General features: G+C 38.5%; 1 protein-coding gene across 2 annotated transcripts in view; it reads left to right on the forward strand.

The window, feature by feature from the left end:
- Positions 1-3931: 3931 nt before the first annotated feature.
- LRFN5 (leucine rich repeat and fibronectin type III domain containing 5) overlaps positions 3932-12076 on the forward strand; it is a 75872-nt gene continuing 67727 nt past the window's right edge. For both annotated transcript variants that reach the window (XM_053475728.1, XM_053475729.1), the window contains exon 1: positions 3932-5188. The gene's annotated coding sequence lies outside the window, so the exon portion shown is untranslated. The remainder of the gene's footprint in view (positions 5189-12076) is intronic.

The raw sequence follows: 12076 nt of genomic DNA on the forward strand, positions 1-12076 counted from the left end.
TCTATGATGACAACAGTACAAAAAAAAAAGTAAAAAAAATGTAGAAATAATTTTTAAAAAGTCCTAAAACGTTTTACGCTTCTCCTACTAAAAATATAATAATAATAAAAAAAACTTTGAAGTCCTCAACCCAAAATTACAAAAAATAATAAAATAAATAAAAAAAATAATAAAATAAAATAATAAAAGTGATCCGGCTGGCTGTGGAGCAATATGGCCTTCCCTAGTTTGTGGCTTGTATTATAAAGCATACATTAATATATATACATTATATATATATATATTTTTTTTTTTTCTAAGATGATAATGAAAGGAAAGAGTTAAAAGGCAACTCCTTCTGAATTATAGATTATACTAAAATGCATTATTATTCAGTTCATTTTTACACCTAACTTTTAACTTTTTCAGCACTTGATTTCTAACCTTAGAGGGGGGGCATTGCTGGAAATGACTTATAATCGAAACCAAGACATGACTCACATTTTATTTTATTTTTTTAAGTTATTTTTCTGCATCCTATAACTTAACACTTAACTGATACTAATGGTTTTAGCAAATGTTTGATAAATAGCCCCAAAATTGAAATTGGCTTTTTGTGATCAGTCTTCCTCTTCATGCATTGATTGATCCAGTAGCTTCAAACAGATGGCAGTAGTGGATTACTGAAATCTTTAAAGCCCCAGACTTATACTTATAAAAGGACCTTATGCACTAGGGGGTCGCAAACCCTTTCAGTGCCAGCAGTGTTGTGATCAATAAAAGTGGATAAGTGGAACGCTCCCCCAGCAGAAGTGGTAAAGGCTAAAACAGGGAATTTAAACATGCATGGGATAGGCGTATGACTCCTGAATCTAAGATGAGACCAACGACTGATTAAGGTCTTTACAGCAGGAAATACAGGCTGACCAGATGGGGCCGAATGGGGCCGACCTGCCAGCAGACTATATGCTTCTATAATAATTCCGCTAACAAAACAGATTACATAGTAAAAATATATATGACAGAACACTTTTATTTATATATTGAACACCTACTATAAATAGATGGTCATATGCATACATACAACGCTCCGGAATAGGATGGCGCTATATACACAATAAATAATAATAATAATATAATTATATATTATATAATAATATAATAATAATAATAATATAATTATATATTATATAATATAATAATAATAATAATAATAATAATAATAATAATAATAATATAATTATATATTATATAATATAATAATAATAATAATAATAATAATAATAATAATAATAATAATAATAATTAAAAACTGATATATTGAAGGTTCTGTTCTCGATTAGAAATGACACGAGGCAGAGATTATTTGGTTATCCCAGGTAAAGCGTTGAGTGTGGAACACCTGCTACTTAGTCAAGTGATCTCTGTAATCCATTTTAAGCTGTAAATCTACTAAAGGAACCCACTGCGCATAACTTTAATTTATTATATCACCTTGTGGAGCCTGAAGAGTGAAGAACTAGTTTTGAAAGTATATGAGTGCTCGGGGCAAAGCGAGTGGGCTCTAGATCAACACCTTGAGTACATTAATGATGTTAACACTTGTATTCTTTTTCATAATTGTAACAATCATTTTAGTTTACGGTAGTTAACAAAAACAATAAACAAACTGGTTACTGCCTATTGCCTGAGGTCTTGCGTCTAGTGTCTAACAAGAAGCTGTAGGTGTCCTGTAAAGTAGGAGATAACAAGGGGGGCCATTACTTCTGAAAGCTCTTCACAAATGGGTTTATTGGCTCCTTGGAGAGAAGTTAGATCAGGCAGAAATCTCTTAAATTTGTGGACCATCTAATCCAGCAGAATTGATAGACGGAGGCCAATAAAATTGGCTTTATAAAGAGAGTAAGAACATAACAAATAGCATATAATAAAGTAATATATAAAACCAAAGTATAAAAAATATATTTAAAAAATGATAAATTTAGAATAAAAACATAATTAGCAGCAAAAGCGTGTTGGATCTTACCATGGCTTGCTGGATTCTTCTCCAGCTGCTGATTCTCTCCTTAGTTTGAAAGCAAAAAGTCATTTCCATCTGAAGAAGAGACCATTGAGATCCAGAGAGCTTTGCATTTGTTTCTATGTTGGTCCAAAAGGTATCAATTTGAGCAAAAAGAGTATATTTTGGCTACCAGAGCATTGGTCTTATTGGGAAGAGAAGGCAAAGGAATACATGCCATTCCATCCAGCTTTGGACCTCCTTGGTCACTGAAAATCCATTGCAGGGGAAAGAAAGCTCCAGCACTGTGTCACTGGGCTATAACATTCAGAAGTTGAAAAGGAGACCTCTGTGCAAGTCCTCTGAGCAGAGCTGTTGTCAGTCCATATGTTTCTGGTCTCAATAGGAGATTCTGTGTTGGGTTTAAGGTGCATTGAAGCTCTTGGAAGAAAGGGAGGGGAAGCTTGCATGCATAGAAGCATTCCCTGTCAGCCACACTATGTTATATTTATCAACCCTGGTATGGTCCAGCCTCCACCCTCAGAGTCAAATGACTCTATACCTTTCTTCCTCCCACCATTGACATTTTATTACCATCAGTGACTACATCTCTTCTAATCCAGAGTCTACCTTTCCCTTTTTCCTGTTAATTGATAATAAATAATACAAATTATTATTATTATTATTATTATTATTATTATGTACTATAACTATACAGGGTTATAGGCAACTGTATGTATTTATTGTCTCATTGGTTCACCATCTCCTTCCCAGCAACCAATATTAAAGAGGTTCTGCAGACTGGACTGAGCTGTTCAAATATCTGTTATTTTAGGTTTGCAGTTACCCAAGAGGTTCTGCAGGAGCTGACACTCTCAAAGTCTTCATCTGAACCATGTTCCTTATTCATTTTTGGGGTCTAAAATATACATCTTCTAGTGGCATGGTCACTGGCCACTATCTTGTGTGGCTTCTTCTTCTAAATCACCATAGAAGACTTAAGATTTTAACCAATAATTTTGGTTTTTTTAAAGATCTTGGGTTTTCTGATCTCATTTCTATAAACTTATTATTCTCCTAAATCTTTGTGTCGAAGGACCATTCATTTTCCTTTGAGATTCCAAAACATTGACGTCACCAAGAAGTTCTGCAGGAGCTGAAAAATATAATTTGAAATTGCTTTTGTAATATTCTGATCCTTTTGCCCATTTTCATCCGTATCTGTCTCTGAAGCTAGAATAATGGGCATCTTCATCGGAAGATCTGGATTTTTTAAATATCCAAGAGGTTCTGCAGGAGCTGTATTGACCTGACAACATTCAACTGACTGTCCTCTAGTTACCAATACCAAATATATTAAATGGGTCCTCTCACCAAACCATAAATAACCCCTGCTTTTCAAAACAATCGCTGCTATTTAGGCACCATTTTCATTAGCTGCTGGTCACCACAGGGGCATAAGACTAAGCCTTTCCTCTAGAATAAATGAATACACCCATTCCATCCATCTTGATTTTTAGATATAGATTCCTTTCTGAAAAGTGGCTCATTGTGAAATGCCCCAACCTCTTGGGCTGGTCCCCATCCTTCCATTAGATCCGAAGCCTGAGTCTTCTGGAAATATATTGACCTTCTCTCTTGTATTTGCATAATATACAAAGATTTTAGTTGTTGATATACTTCCTTTACTTGTGAGATTGATTTATCTGGAAGTAATCCTCTTATGGAGCTAAAAGAGGTAAAAACATTTTAAAAAATCTACATCCCACCCCCCCACTCCCCCCTTTTTTTATTTTCTCCCAGGGACTGGAGACAACATAAGTTGCATTCAATCATTCTTAGGATTAACTCAGTAAGGAGGCTGAACCAGGGGAAGAGCTGGGTGCAGCAGTGCAAGCCTGCCTGCTGAGATTTGATCTGACTTCCCCATCTCAGGCACTTGATAGCTCTCACTGCAGAGAGGTTGGCTGAGCTTTGCAGAAGGAGGCTCGCCCAATGCAGCCTGAAGAAGTGCTGGCCAGGCTGTCTCAATGCACAGGGATGGCTTTTTCATGGCTGGATGAGAGGGATCCACAGACCTGTGTCTTCCCCCAAAGGCTTGAGGAACCCTTGCGCAGGATCTGACTCCTTCTCTCCTCTGTGTACAGCATGTGTGTGTTGCTTTCTGGAGACAGGGGAGGAGGTTGCTGTATGAGCTGCAAGGACGCCCATCAGAGGGGTTTTCTTAATTTCTTTCTGGATCTGAGTGGGTCTGTGTGTCTTCTGGTGGCAGATCAGGGGGAGCAGAAGCAGTGACTGGGATTCAGTGTTTGCAAACCCCCCTCCTTAATCATTCCCTATCCACCAGGGAAAAGTCAAGTAAGCATCTGGCTGGCTGGCAGAATGAGAGATCGGGAGACTTAGACCAGGCGCTGACCTTCAGGACCTTGGTCAGCAGGTCCGGGCGGTCCGAACGTCTCAGCCTTTTGCTCTGATAGTATTTCACCAGCTACATTCTGGTTAATTCTAAGCATCAGATAAGCTCAGGATTTTAAGTGCATCAGTCTGCATTGGATGTGGGTGATCGTCTGCTGGATGCTGTTCTGGGCAAGGCATTTATATTACTTATCAATGAAGCCTATCTGGAAGTAAGGGTTTAAGGATTAACCTGGATCAGGTACACTGCAAGGTCAAATGCCAGTCTTGTGGCTCTTTACCCCCCCAAAACAAGAGTCAAATGCCTCTGGATTTCATTTCTAAAGGGTGCTCCTGCAATCTCTGCTAAACTGTCTCTGCTGATAAATGCACCATGATGTCTCACACAGCCCAACTTACTGGATTTGGCCAGGTTGCAAGCTAAAGGTGGGGTGATCAAAGGGGATATGGCATGCTGATGGTCTTCCCTCCACCTTCTTCTCCTGCACTGGGGATGCTTTTCCTGAAATCTGGCTCCAGCTTTCCTATTTCACCCCTGGCTTCTACCAAGAGTCTGTTTTGATGGAGACTTCTCTTTGGATTACATGACAATCTATTCTGTACCTCCAATGAAGAAAAAAACAAAAGGAGAGAAATTCCAGTCTAGCATTCTAGAATGCCAGTATTGGGAAATGGTAGAGGGCAAAGAAGTTACCAGAAACCAAATTGCATTTGCAAGACTGTGAAGCTGTTTGTGATAATACTATCTGCAGGTAAAAAGTACATCTGCAATCCTGTTCACTCTAGAAGCACCAGGTAAACATCAAAAACCTCAAGAATTCCATATTTTGTTTCTTGTTGTGATCACATCTCATATCTCAACTGCATTGCAGATTGCTTTATTTATTAATGTGATTCTTTCTTTTTTTTTTTCTTTTCTTTTTTTTTTTTTTGCCTTGGCTAGAGTGAGCTAGAATACCCCAGGGGTGTCCATTGTATGGTGTGCTGGCAGAATAATTTCTATTAAATGGAAAATAAATCCATACATAAGCACTTAATCTATCAGTACAAGGAGGCTTTGGTTACATGCATTTCCAATGCATAGCTGGGGGTACCAAATATGTACATTTATCCTAAAAAAAAAATGTTTTTCTGGAAACAAATAGACAGTTTTAGACAGATTTATAAGACCATTCATCAAAAAAGATACACTGTTGCAGCTGGGAAATTGTGCAGCTCACATATACTGCCTATAGAAGTAATGCATATTCGTGAATGGGTTAATATAATTATTCATGAATGTTACTTTCACAATGAAACGATCCACTTTTTTTTTAGTTTCATCAGGAAGAAAAAAAAATAAATATGTGTGATCAGTCCTAGTTATGTAACCTAAGCAGATGGTCTGGGGTCTGATAGAATACAGATACTGTGCAGATCAGTGCTTTCTTTTAATTAAAAAAAAAAAAAAAAAAGCTTAGTATTAAAGTCATTTGATTAACCCTTTCAGACCATTATTTTTGCAAGCATGTAAAATATTATTTAATGATGCCCAATCTCTTATTTTTTTGGGGGGGCATCACAGATTTTAAGTGTATGTGATAATGCACTTACTGTACAAACTGTCCTCATCAATGTTTCATCCTGATGGAGAAGAACAGGTTAATAATTCAGATGCATTATGCTTTATTCGTCTGTGTTTTTCTAGCTGGGAGCAGCAGATATTTAACATGGGCACCTCTCCATCTTGGCCCTTGTGCTCTTTAAGAATGTATTTTTTTTCTAAGGGAGGGGAAACAGGGGTGGAGGGGAGAGGGATTTTATTTCATTTTCAAGCAGCTGTTGAAAAAAAAAATGTTTTTTGTTTTTTTTTAGTATTTTCTTTAGTGGCTTGGTGCATTTTCACATATTTCCATATGATGGCATTTGCTGCCTGTTGGATGTAGGAATGAAGCAGGGAGATGGTTACTCTACCTCTCACAGGTTGGGGGTGCCAGTGGGCCACTTACAAGGATCTCCTCTGGCTCCTCGGCTTAACCCCTGTCTGACCAGCTGCCTTTAGCGAGGCTCTAGGCAGCAAATTGACAAACATGGATGGAAAACATTATGTGTTCTTATTAATTATTTAAAATGCTCTAGACACTGTTAACACGTTATGTGCCAGAAAGGATACGCAACCCAAAGACATCTGGTATCTGACAGCTAAAGGGTTAACTCAACTTTTTTAACATGTGATCCTAAAGATTTTGTACACTTGTTTGTTTTTTTTTCATCTTGTGTAGGTAATCACCAGTAGACATAGGTAGCCATTGGTCGTCTAGCTGCTTTGATATCATGATGGGAGTCGGAGTGCAGAGCACTTAGAGAAGTGCTGCTCTTTTAAGGATCGGGAACGAGTATTTTCAAGGAGTCTTTAACTTCATTTTTCTCTGTACTCTGTCGTTTTTATTGCAATTTCTGGGTCAGCAAGCAAAATTTCTAAATTGATTCTAGAACAAGCAGTACATGGACCGATCATAAAACATGTTTCCATTTGCGTGCAACTATTTCACGTTCTCATGGGGCAAAACTAACATTATTATTATGTGATTCCCGCTTGTTACTTATCGTTATAGCTCTGTATTAATTATTCATCTTTTTTTTTTTTTTATATCCCAAATACATCATTCAGAATAACAAATTCACCCTTTCTTAGTAAGATTTTCATTGGAACCAGCCCGTCGAAACATATAATATCATAGTCATTCCATCTAGTCCAGTTAGTTGACATGGGACAGGAGCAAAGTCTTGGATGGACCAATAAATATGTATTCTGGAGAAATGACTTCCTTATCTAACCGATTATGCAGAAAATAAGAGCTCTCCAACCCATCATGGGCTCCATATGCAATCTGATGACAATTAGATGTCCATGTCTTTATGAGAGGGTACCTGTGATGGTTCCCAGTCATTCCCAGTCATATACCTACCTTCCCAATTTGCCTTCCACTCTGATCTATGTGATTTGTTAAGATGAGCCCACGCCATTTTAGGTACCCACTAGATCTATTAAAACAGGGATTTTCATGGACATGGCATATTTATCCGCCGTCCCTCCTTCCTATAAAAGGATTTCTTCACGTTTCACTTATACAGATTGCAGATTTCACATACAGCTGCAGAACTGTGCTCGGGGGAGGTTGGAGACACCGAGCGAGAGCGGGGAGAGGGATAGAGAGAAGGAGGGAGACAGAAGGGGGATGCAAGATAAAAGGAAAAGAGAAGGGCAGAGAGAAAAGCAATGCGATGGGGGGGGGAGAGGGGGGGGGCAAGACTTTGAAATGACAAATTGGGCAACCAGACATATAAAACCAGTAACAAGCAGTCAACATCACCGGCGTGATAATTCAACCAGCAGACAAGTGCTAACTGCAATCCATGTGTGTTTGATTGATTATTCACAGAGAATATACTATAATGCACCTATTGCAATGGTTTTGGCATCTCTGCCACGGTCTTGGCATCTTTGCGCACCCTACGTACACACGGGGCATCATTATACCCACAACTACAATATTTCTCTCTCTGTATAGATCTGCACGTTCTATACAATAAAGCGATGTTATAGGAAACGCGCATGAATGCTATTCACGTTGAAGAGACACAAAGAACATCGTAAGACATTGTAGATATTTGCTTGACTTTCATTCGACACGGATACTGATGGGAAAATCGTCAATGTTTTTTTTTTTCTTGATTTAGCCTCGCTTTTTTTTTTTTATATCCTTTTTATTCATATTTTGGTGGCAATTGGTCGTAAGTCTTGTCTGCCTCGGTGGAAATGTGATTCTTTGTAAGATGAAGTATTATAGACAACGCCGTGCCGCAGGCAATGTCATATCGTAGCATTAAATTGCAAGCATGCTATATTAATAATTACTGAGATTCTTTTCTTCTCTGTTTAAAATAATGCGCTTCAAATTCTCCGGGGCCTATTTGTCAAGTTCCGGGGAAGGTATAAATAGTAAGCTGACACAATTTCGCATGCGTTTCCGACTCTTAGCATAATGTTTTGCTCTCCAGCTTTTAAATATAGATGCATAGCCTTTCAGACTAGAATCGTGTAGACGAGAGACACTTCCTGATTAGAAATAAGTGTCCGGAGCTACTTTCCAGATGACCCTATATAAGATACGCAATGTCCAGCATCTGAAAAGTCTTTCTGGGTGGTTGATAGGTGGGTCAAAAGCAGAGCATGATCAGAATTGGGCACCAAACTAGATATTTAGTCTTACTAGACCTGCATTCAGCAGTGCCTAAAAAAACAAGCCTGTAGTCTGTTATATAGAAAATTTGGGTAATAACACCACTTTTGCACCAGAGGCCTTCCTTTCTCTTCCTTTATTGCTGCCTTCTTTCCTCCATTTCTCTTCCTCCCCTTCCTTCTTTCCCCTTTTCTCTCCCTTCCTTATATTTCCTTTCTATTTTCTTCCATCCTGTTGCATTGTTTTATGGCCCTTGGGGTTTGATAACTTTCTGTCCTTGTGCAGTGGTGATTAGAAGACTCTAGTGATCTCCCTTCCTTCCTCCCATCTTCATTCCTCCCTTACTCTCTTCCTTCCTCCTTTACTCTCCCTTTCTCCTTTACTCTCTTCCTTCTTTCTTCCCTTTCTCCCTTCCTTCCTCTCTTCCTTCCTTCCTTCCTGCCTTCCTTTCTCCTTTACATCCTCCCTTCCTCCCTTCCTCCCTTCCTTCCTTCCTCCTTTCCTCCCTTCCTTCCTTCCTTCCTCCCACCTTCCTTCCTTCCTGCCTTCCTTTCTCCTTTGCATCCTCCCTTCCTCCCTTCCTTCCTCCCTTCCTTCCTTCCTTCCTTCCTTCCTTCCTTCCTTCCTTCTTCCCTTTCTTCCTCCCTTCCTCCCTTCCTTCCTTCCTGCCTTCCTTCCTCCCTTCCTTCCTTCCTTCCTTCCTTCCTCCCTTCCTTCCTTCCTTCCGCCCTTCCTTTTTCCTTTTCTATATTCATTCTTTCCATCCTCCCTCCCTCCATTCCTTCCTTCCTTCCGTATTGTTTTGTGGTCTGTATGGTCTGATAACTAACCCTTTAATCCTTTTTTCCTTGTGAGGTTATGATTAGAAGTCTCTAATGATCACTGTTGAGATACAACAGATGTACACAATGCAAATGTAACGCTTGTAAACCGTTGCCAACAATGAACTGGGTAGCTTACAGAATTACGTATTTATTTGTGGAGTCCACATTTTTAAATCAGTGATTTACATTTTCTACAACTGTACAAAAACAAATCATGAAATATTTATTCCGAACGATTGCCTCCTGGAAATGTTTAATGTGCATTGGGTGCTAGTCAACTAAAGGGTTAAGTCTGCCATTTTCCCATAATCCTTAGCTGCATTTGTCAGGCTAGATCCTGCTCCATTGTCACCGTGTTCCACCGCGGTTCATGGATTATGAGGGTTGAAACAACAATGTCGCTTTTCAGTAGACTAAACAGAACATGAAACATGATAGATTTGAATGGTTCTAAGTGGGGCTGAGAAACACTAACCTCTATTCAATCCAGACACTGCTATGGGCTTCCCCAGACAGCAGAGACGGCACGTTTTAAGGCACGATTCACACATTTCCAAATGTATGTATTATCGTTAACAAATCAGTCTGTTAGCAGGGCATTTTATTCCTTAACTTGACAAGATACGGAAATAATGGAAGAATATAAGCATGTATTAATGCACGTACACCACAATATTATTGATGAGAAAAAAGAAAAGCAAAAATTATTATCTTTAGTATTTATTTATTTATTTATTTTACCAATGCTAAAAGTGAATAGAATACCAACCGTGTCTTGTAGAAAAATAACTCGCGTAATAATAGCAAACCTCCATTAGTTAGCAAAACTATTGAGTTCTAGTGGATGTAGCCCACTTTTGGTCGGAAACCATATTTTAGGTGTTCATGTGCCTATTTTTATATGAATTATTATAAAATATGAGCATTTTGCCATAGGTTATCTTAACTGTTTTCACAAATAGGTATGAACAGCTAAACATCCCATTTTCAACAACTGAATAAATTATTTTTATATCAAATACCAGCCATTTAAAGTTTTAACCCTTTTATTCTAAAGATAACATTAATTAACTCTGCTGTAAGAACACATCGTACCTCATTGCGTCTTGACTACCAAATGGAAATGCCAGCTACAGCTACTAACTGGCTACTATGCTTGAGTAATCCTGCTGATTAAGCAGTTTTTCTATTGTAATATTTATTCATTAAAGACTTTTCATGGTTTAGAAGAGACGCCACTGTTACTGTCAGCAAAATTAAATGCAGAAAATACTGACATTAAATGGGAAATCCCATAATTTTTATTACTAGTATTAGATTAAAAATATATTTTTTTAAATATTGCGCAGTTGTAGTTTTTGCCCCATAATATAATGTTTTCAGGCAGCAGCATATCAGCCATTTGTAGGATTTCTCGTTCTGTTATCTGAGCCCCGATCTACTAAACACCCTGACTTCTTTTAAACTGCCTGTGGGATACAGTAGAATGCTTTGGTCTTAATCACCCAGTCGGACTCTCTGACTAATGTAAGTCTATGGAGGAATGGACTTCGTTAGCATTGCCATAAAGCATCAGCTCAGTGTGGTGTTTGATAAAACCAGGTTTTTGTCAATGGCTGACCGGCATTACTTTATACAGCACTAAGGGTTATGCTCAAGGAGAAAAATATTCCCTTTAAGTATGGTTGGGTATTATGCAGTCCGTTCAAAGAAATCTCCCAAGGCCGTTCAATTAAGTAGAAGGACAAGAACACCATGAAATCATTAAGCATCTCGGCTACATCCACCCACCCATTTACTTATAGAAAATATGTTTCATTTTCTTCTGCAATGGCCAATCTCTTATGGATGTAGGCCACTGGATTGCTACTAAGAAAAGCGACTGATGAACTTAAAATAAAGTATTTTTCCTTCCTACTGAGAGCACATCCTCATTTTGTTTGGTGAAAGAACGGAAGACGTGCCATTCTGTTGCCCCATTGGAATCACTTCTGTTTTGACCGCCAATACATGAATCGAGTGCCCCCAGTGTCCCTCTGCTCAGTTGACTGGTTCCATTGGAGATCTTTGTTCTCCCTGAATAGCGTTGTTGCCTCCAACATCTCAAGCCAAGCAAGATTGGTGGTCATGTAGGTAGATATGAGTCTATTTCCAAAACCCCATGCAAAATGCAACGTGCATGACTACAAAATGGTTTAATTCAGTTGTGCATCAAAATCAATTGAATTAGAGTAAAGTAGGAAGTACTCACAAGGACATGAGATGTCGTCTAGCACCCTCCATATTTTGCCTTGACCTTCTGCCATTACTTTAATGTCTTATCATTAATCTATCAACGGGATTTGCATATAAGCAGAAAAAAAAACATGAATTGGTTTATTTATACGCAACCGGCCAAGGACGTCAATCACGAAAGATCAAGCTTACTCAACAATAGGTTTCCCCTTGTCGGAAAAAATGAACTAAGCTATGTTGGAACGCAAATCGTATTTTTTTTTAGTAAGGCTGTTGAAAAAAAATTAATCGGTATTGGATTGGAGGAGTAGATAATTGAAGATCCACTGCACTGAATCATAATTTGAGAAAACAGATGTTGCCCTTTAAAAAAGCCATTCCGAGACGCCTGGGGAGACATC

The sequence above is a fragment of the Spea bombifrons genome, chromosome 9 (assembly GCF_027358695.1).
Source record: "Spea bombifrons isolate aSpeBom1 chromosome 9, aSpeBom1.2.pri, whole genome shotgun sequence".
Lineage (NCBI taxonomy): Eukaryota > Metazoa > Chordata > Amphibia > Anura > Pelobatidae > Spea > Spea bombifrons.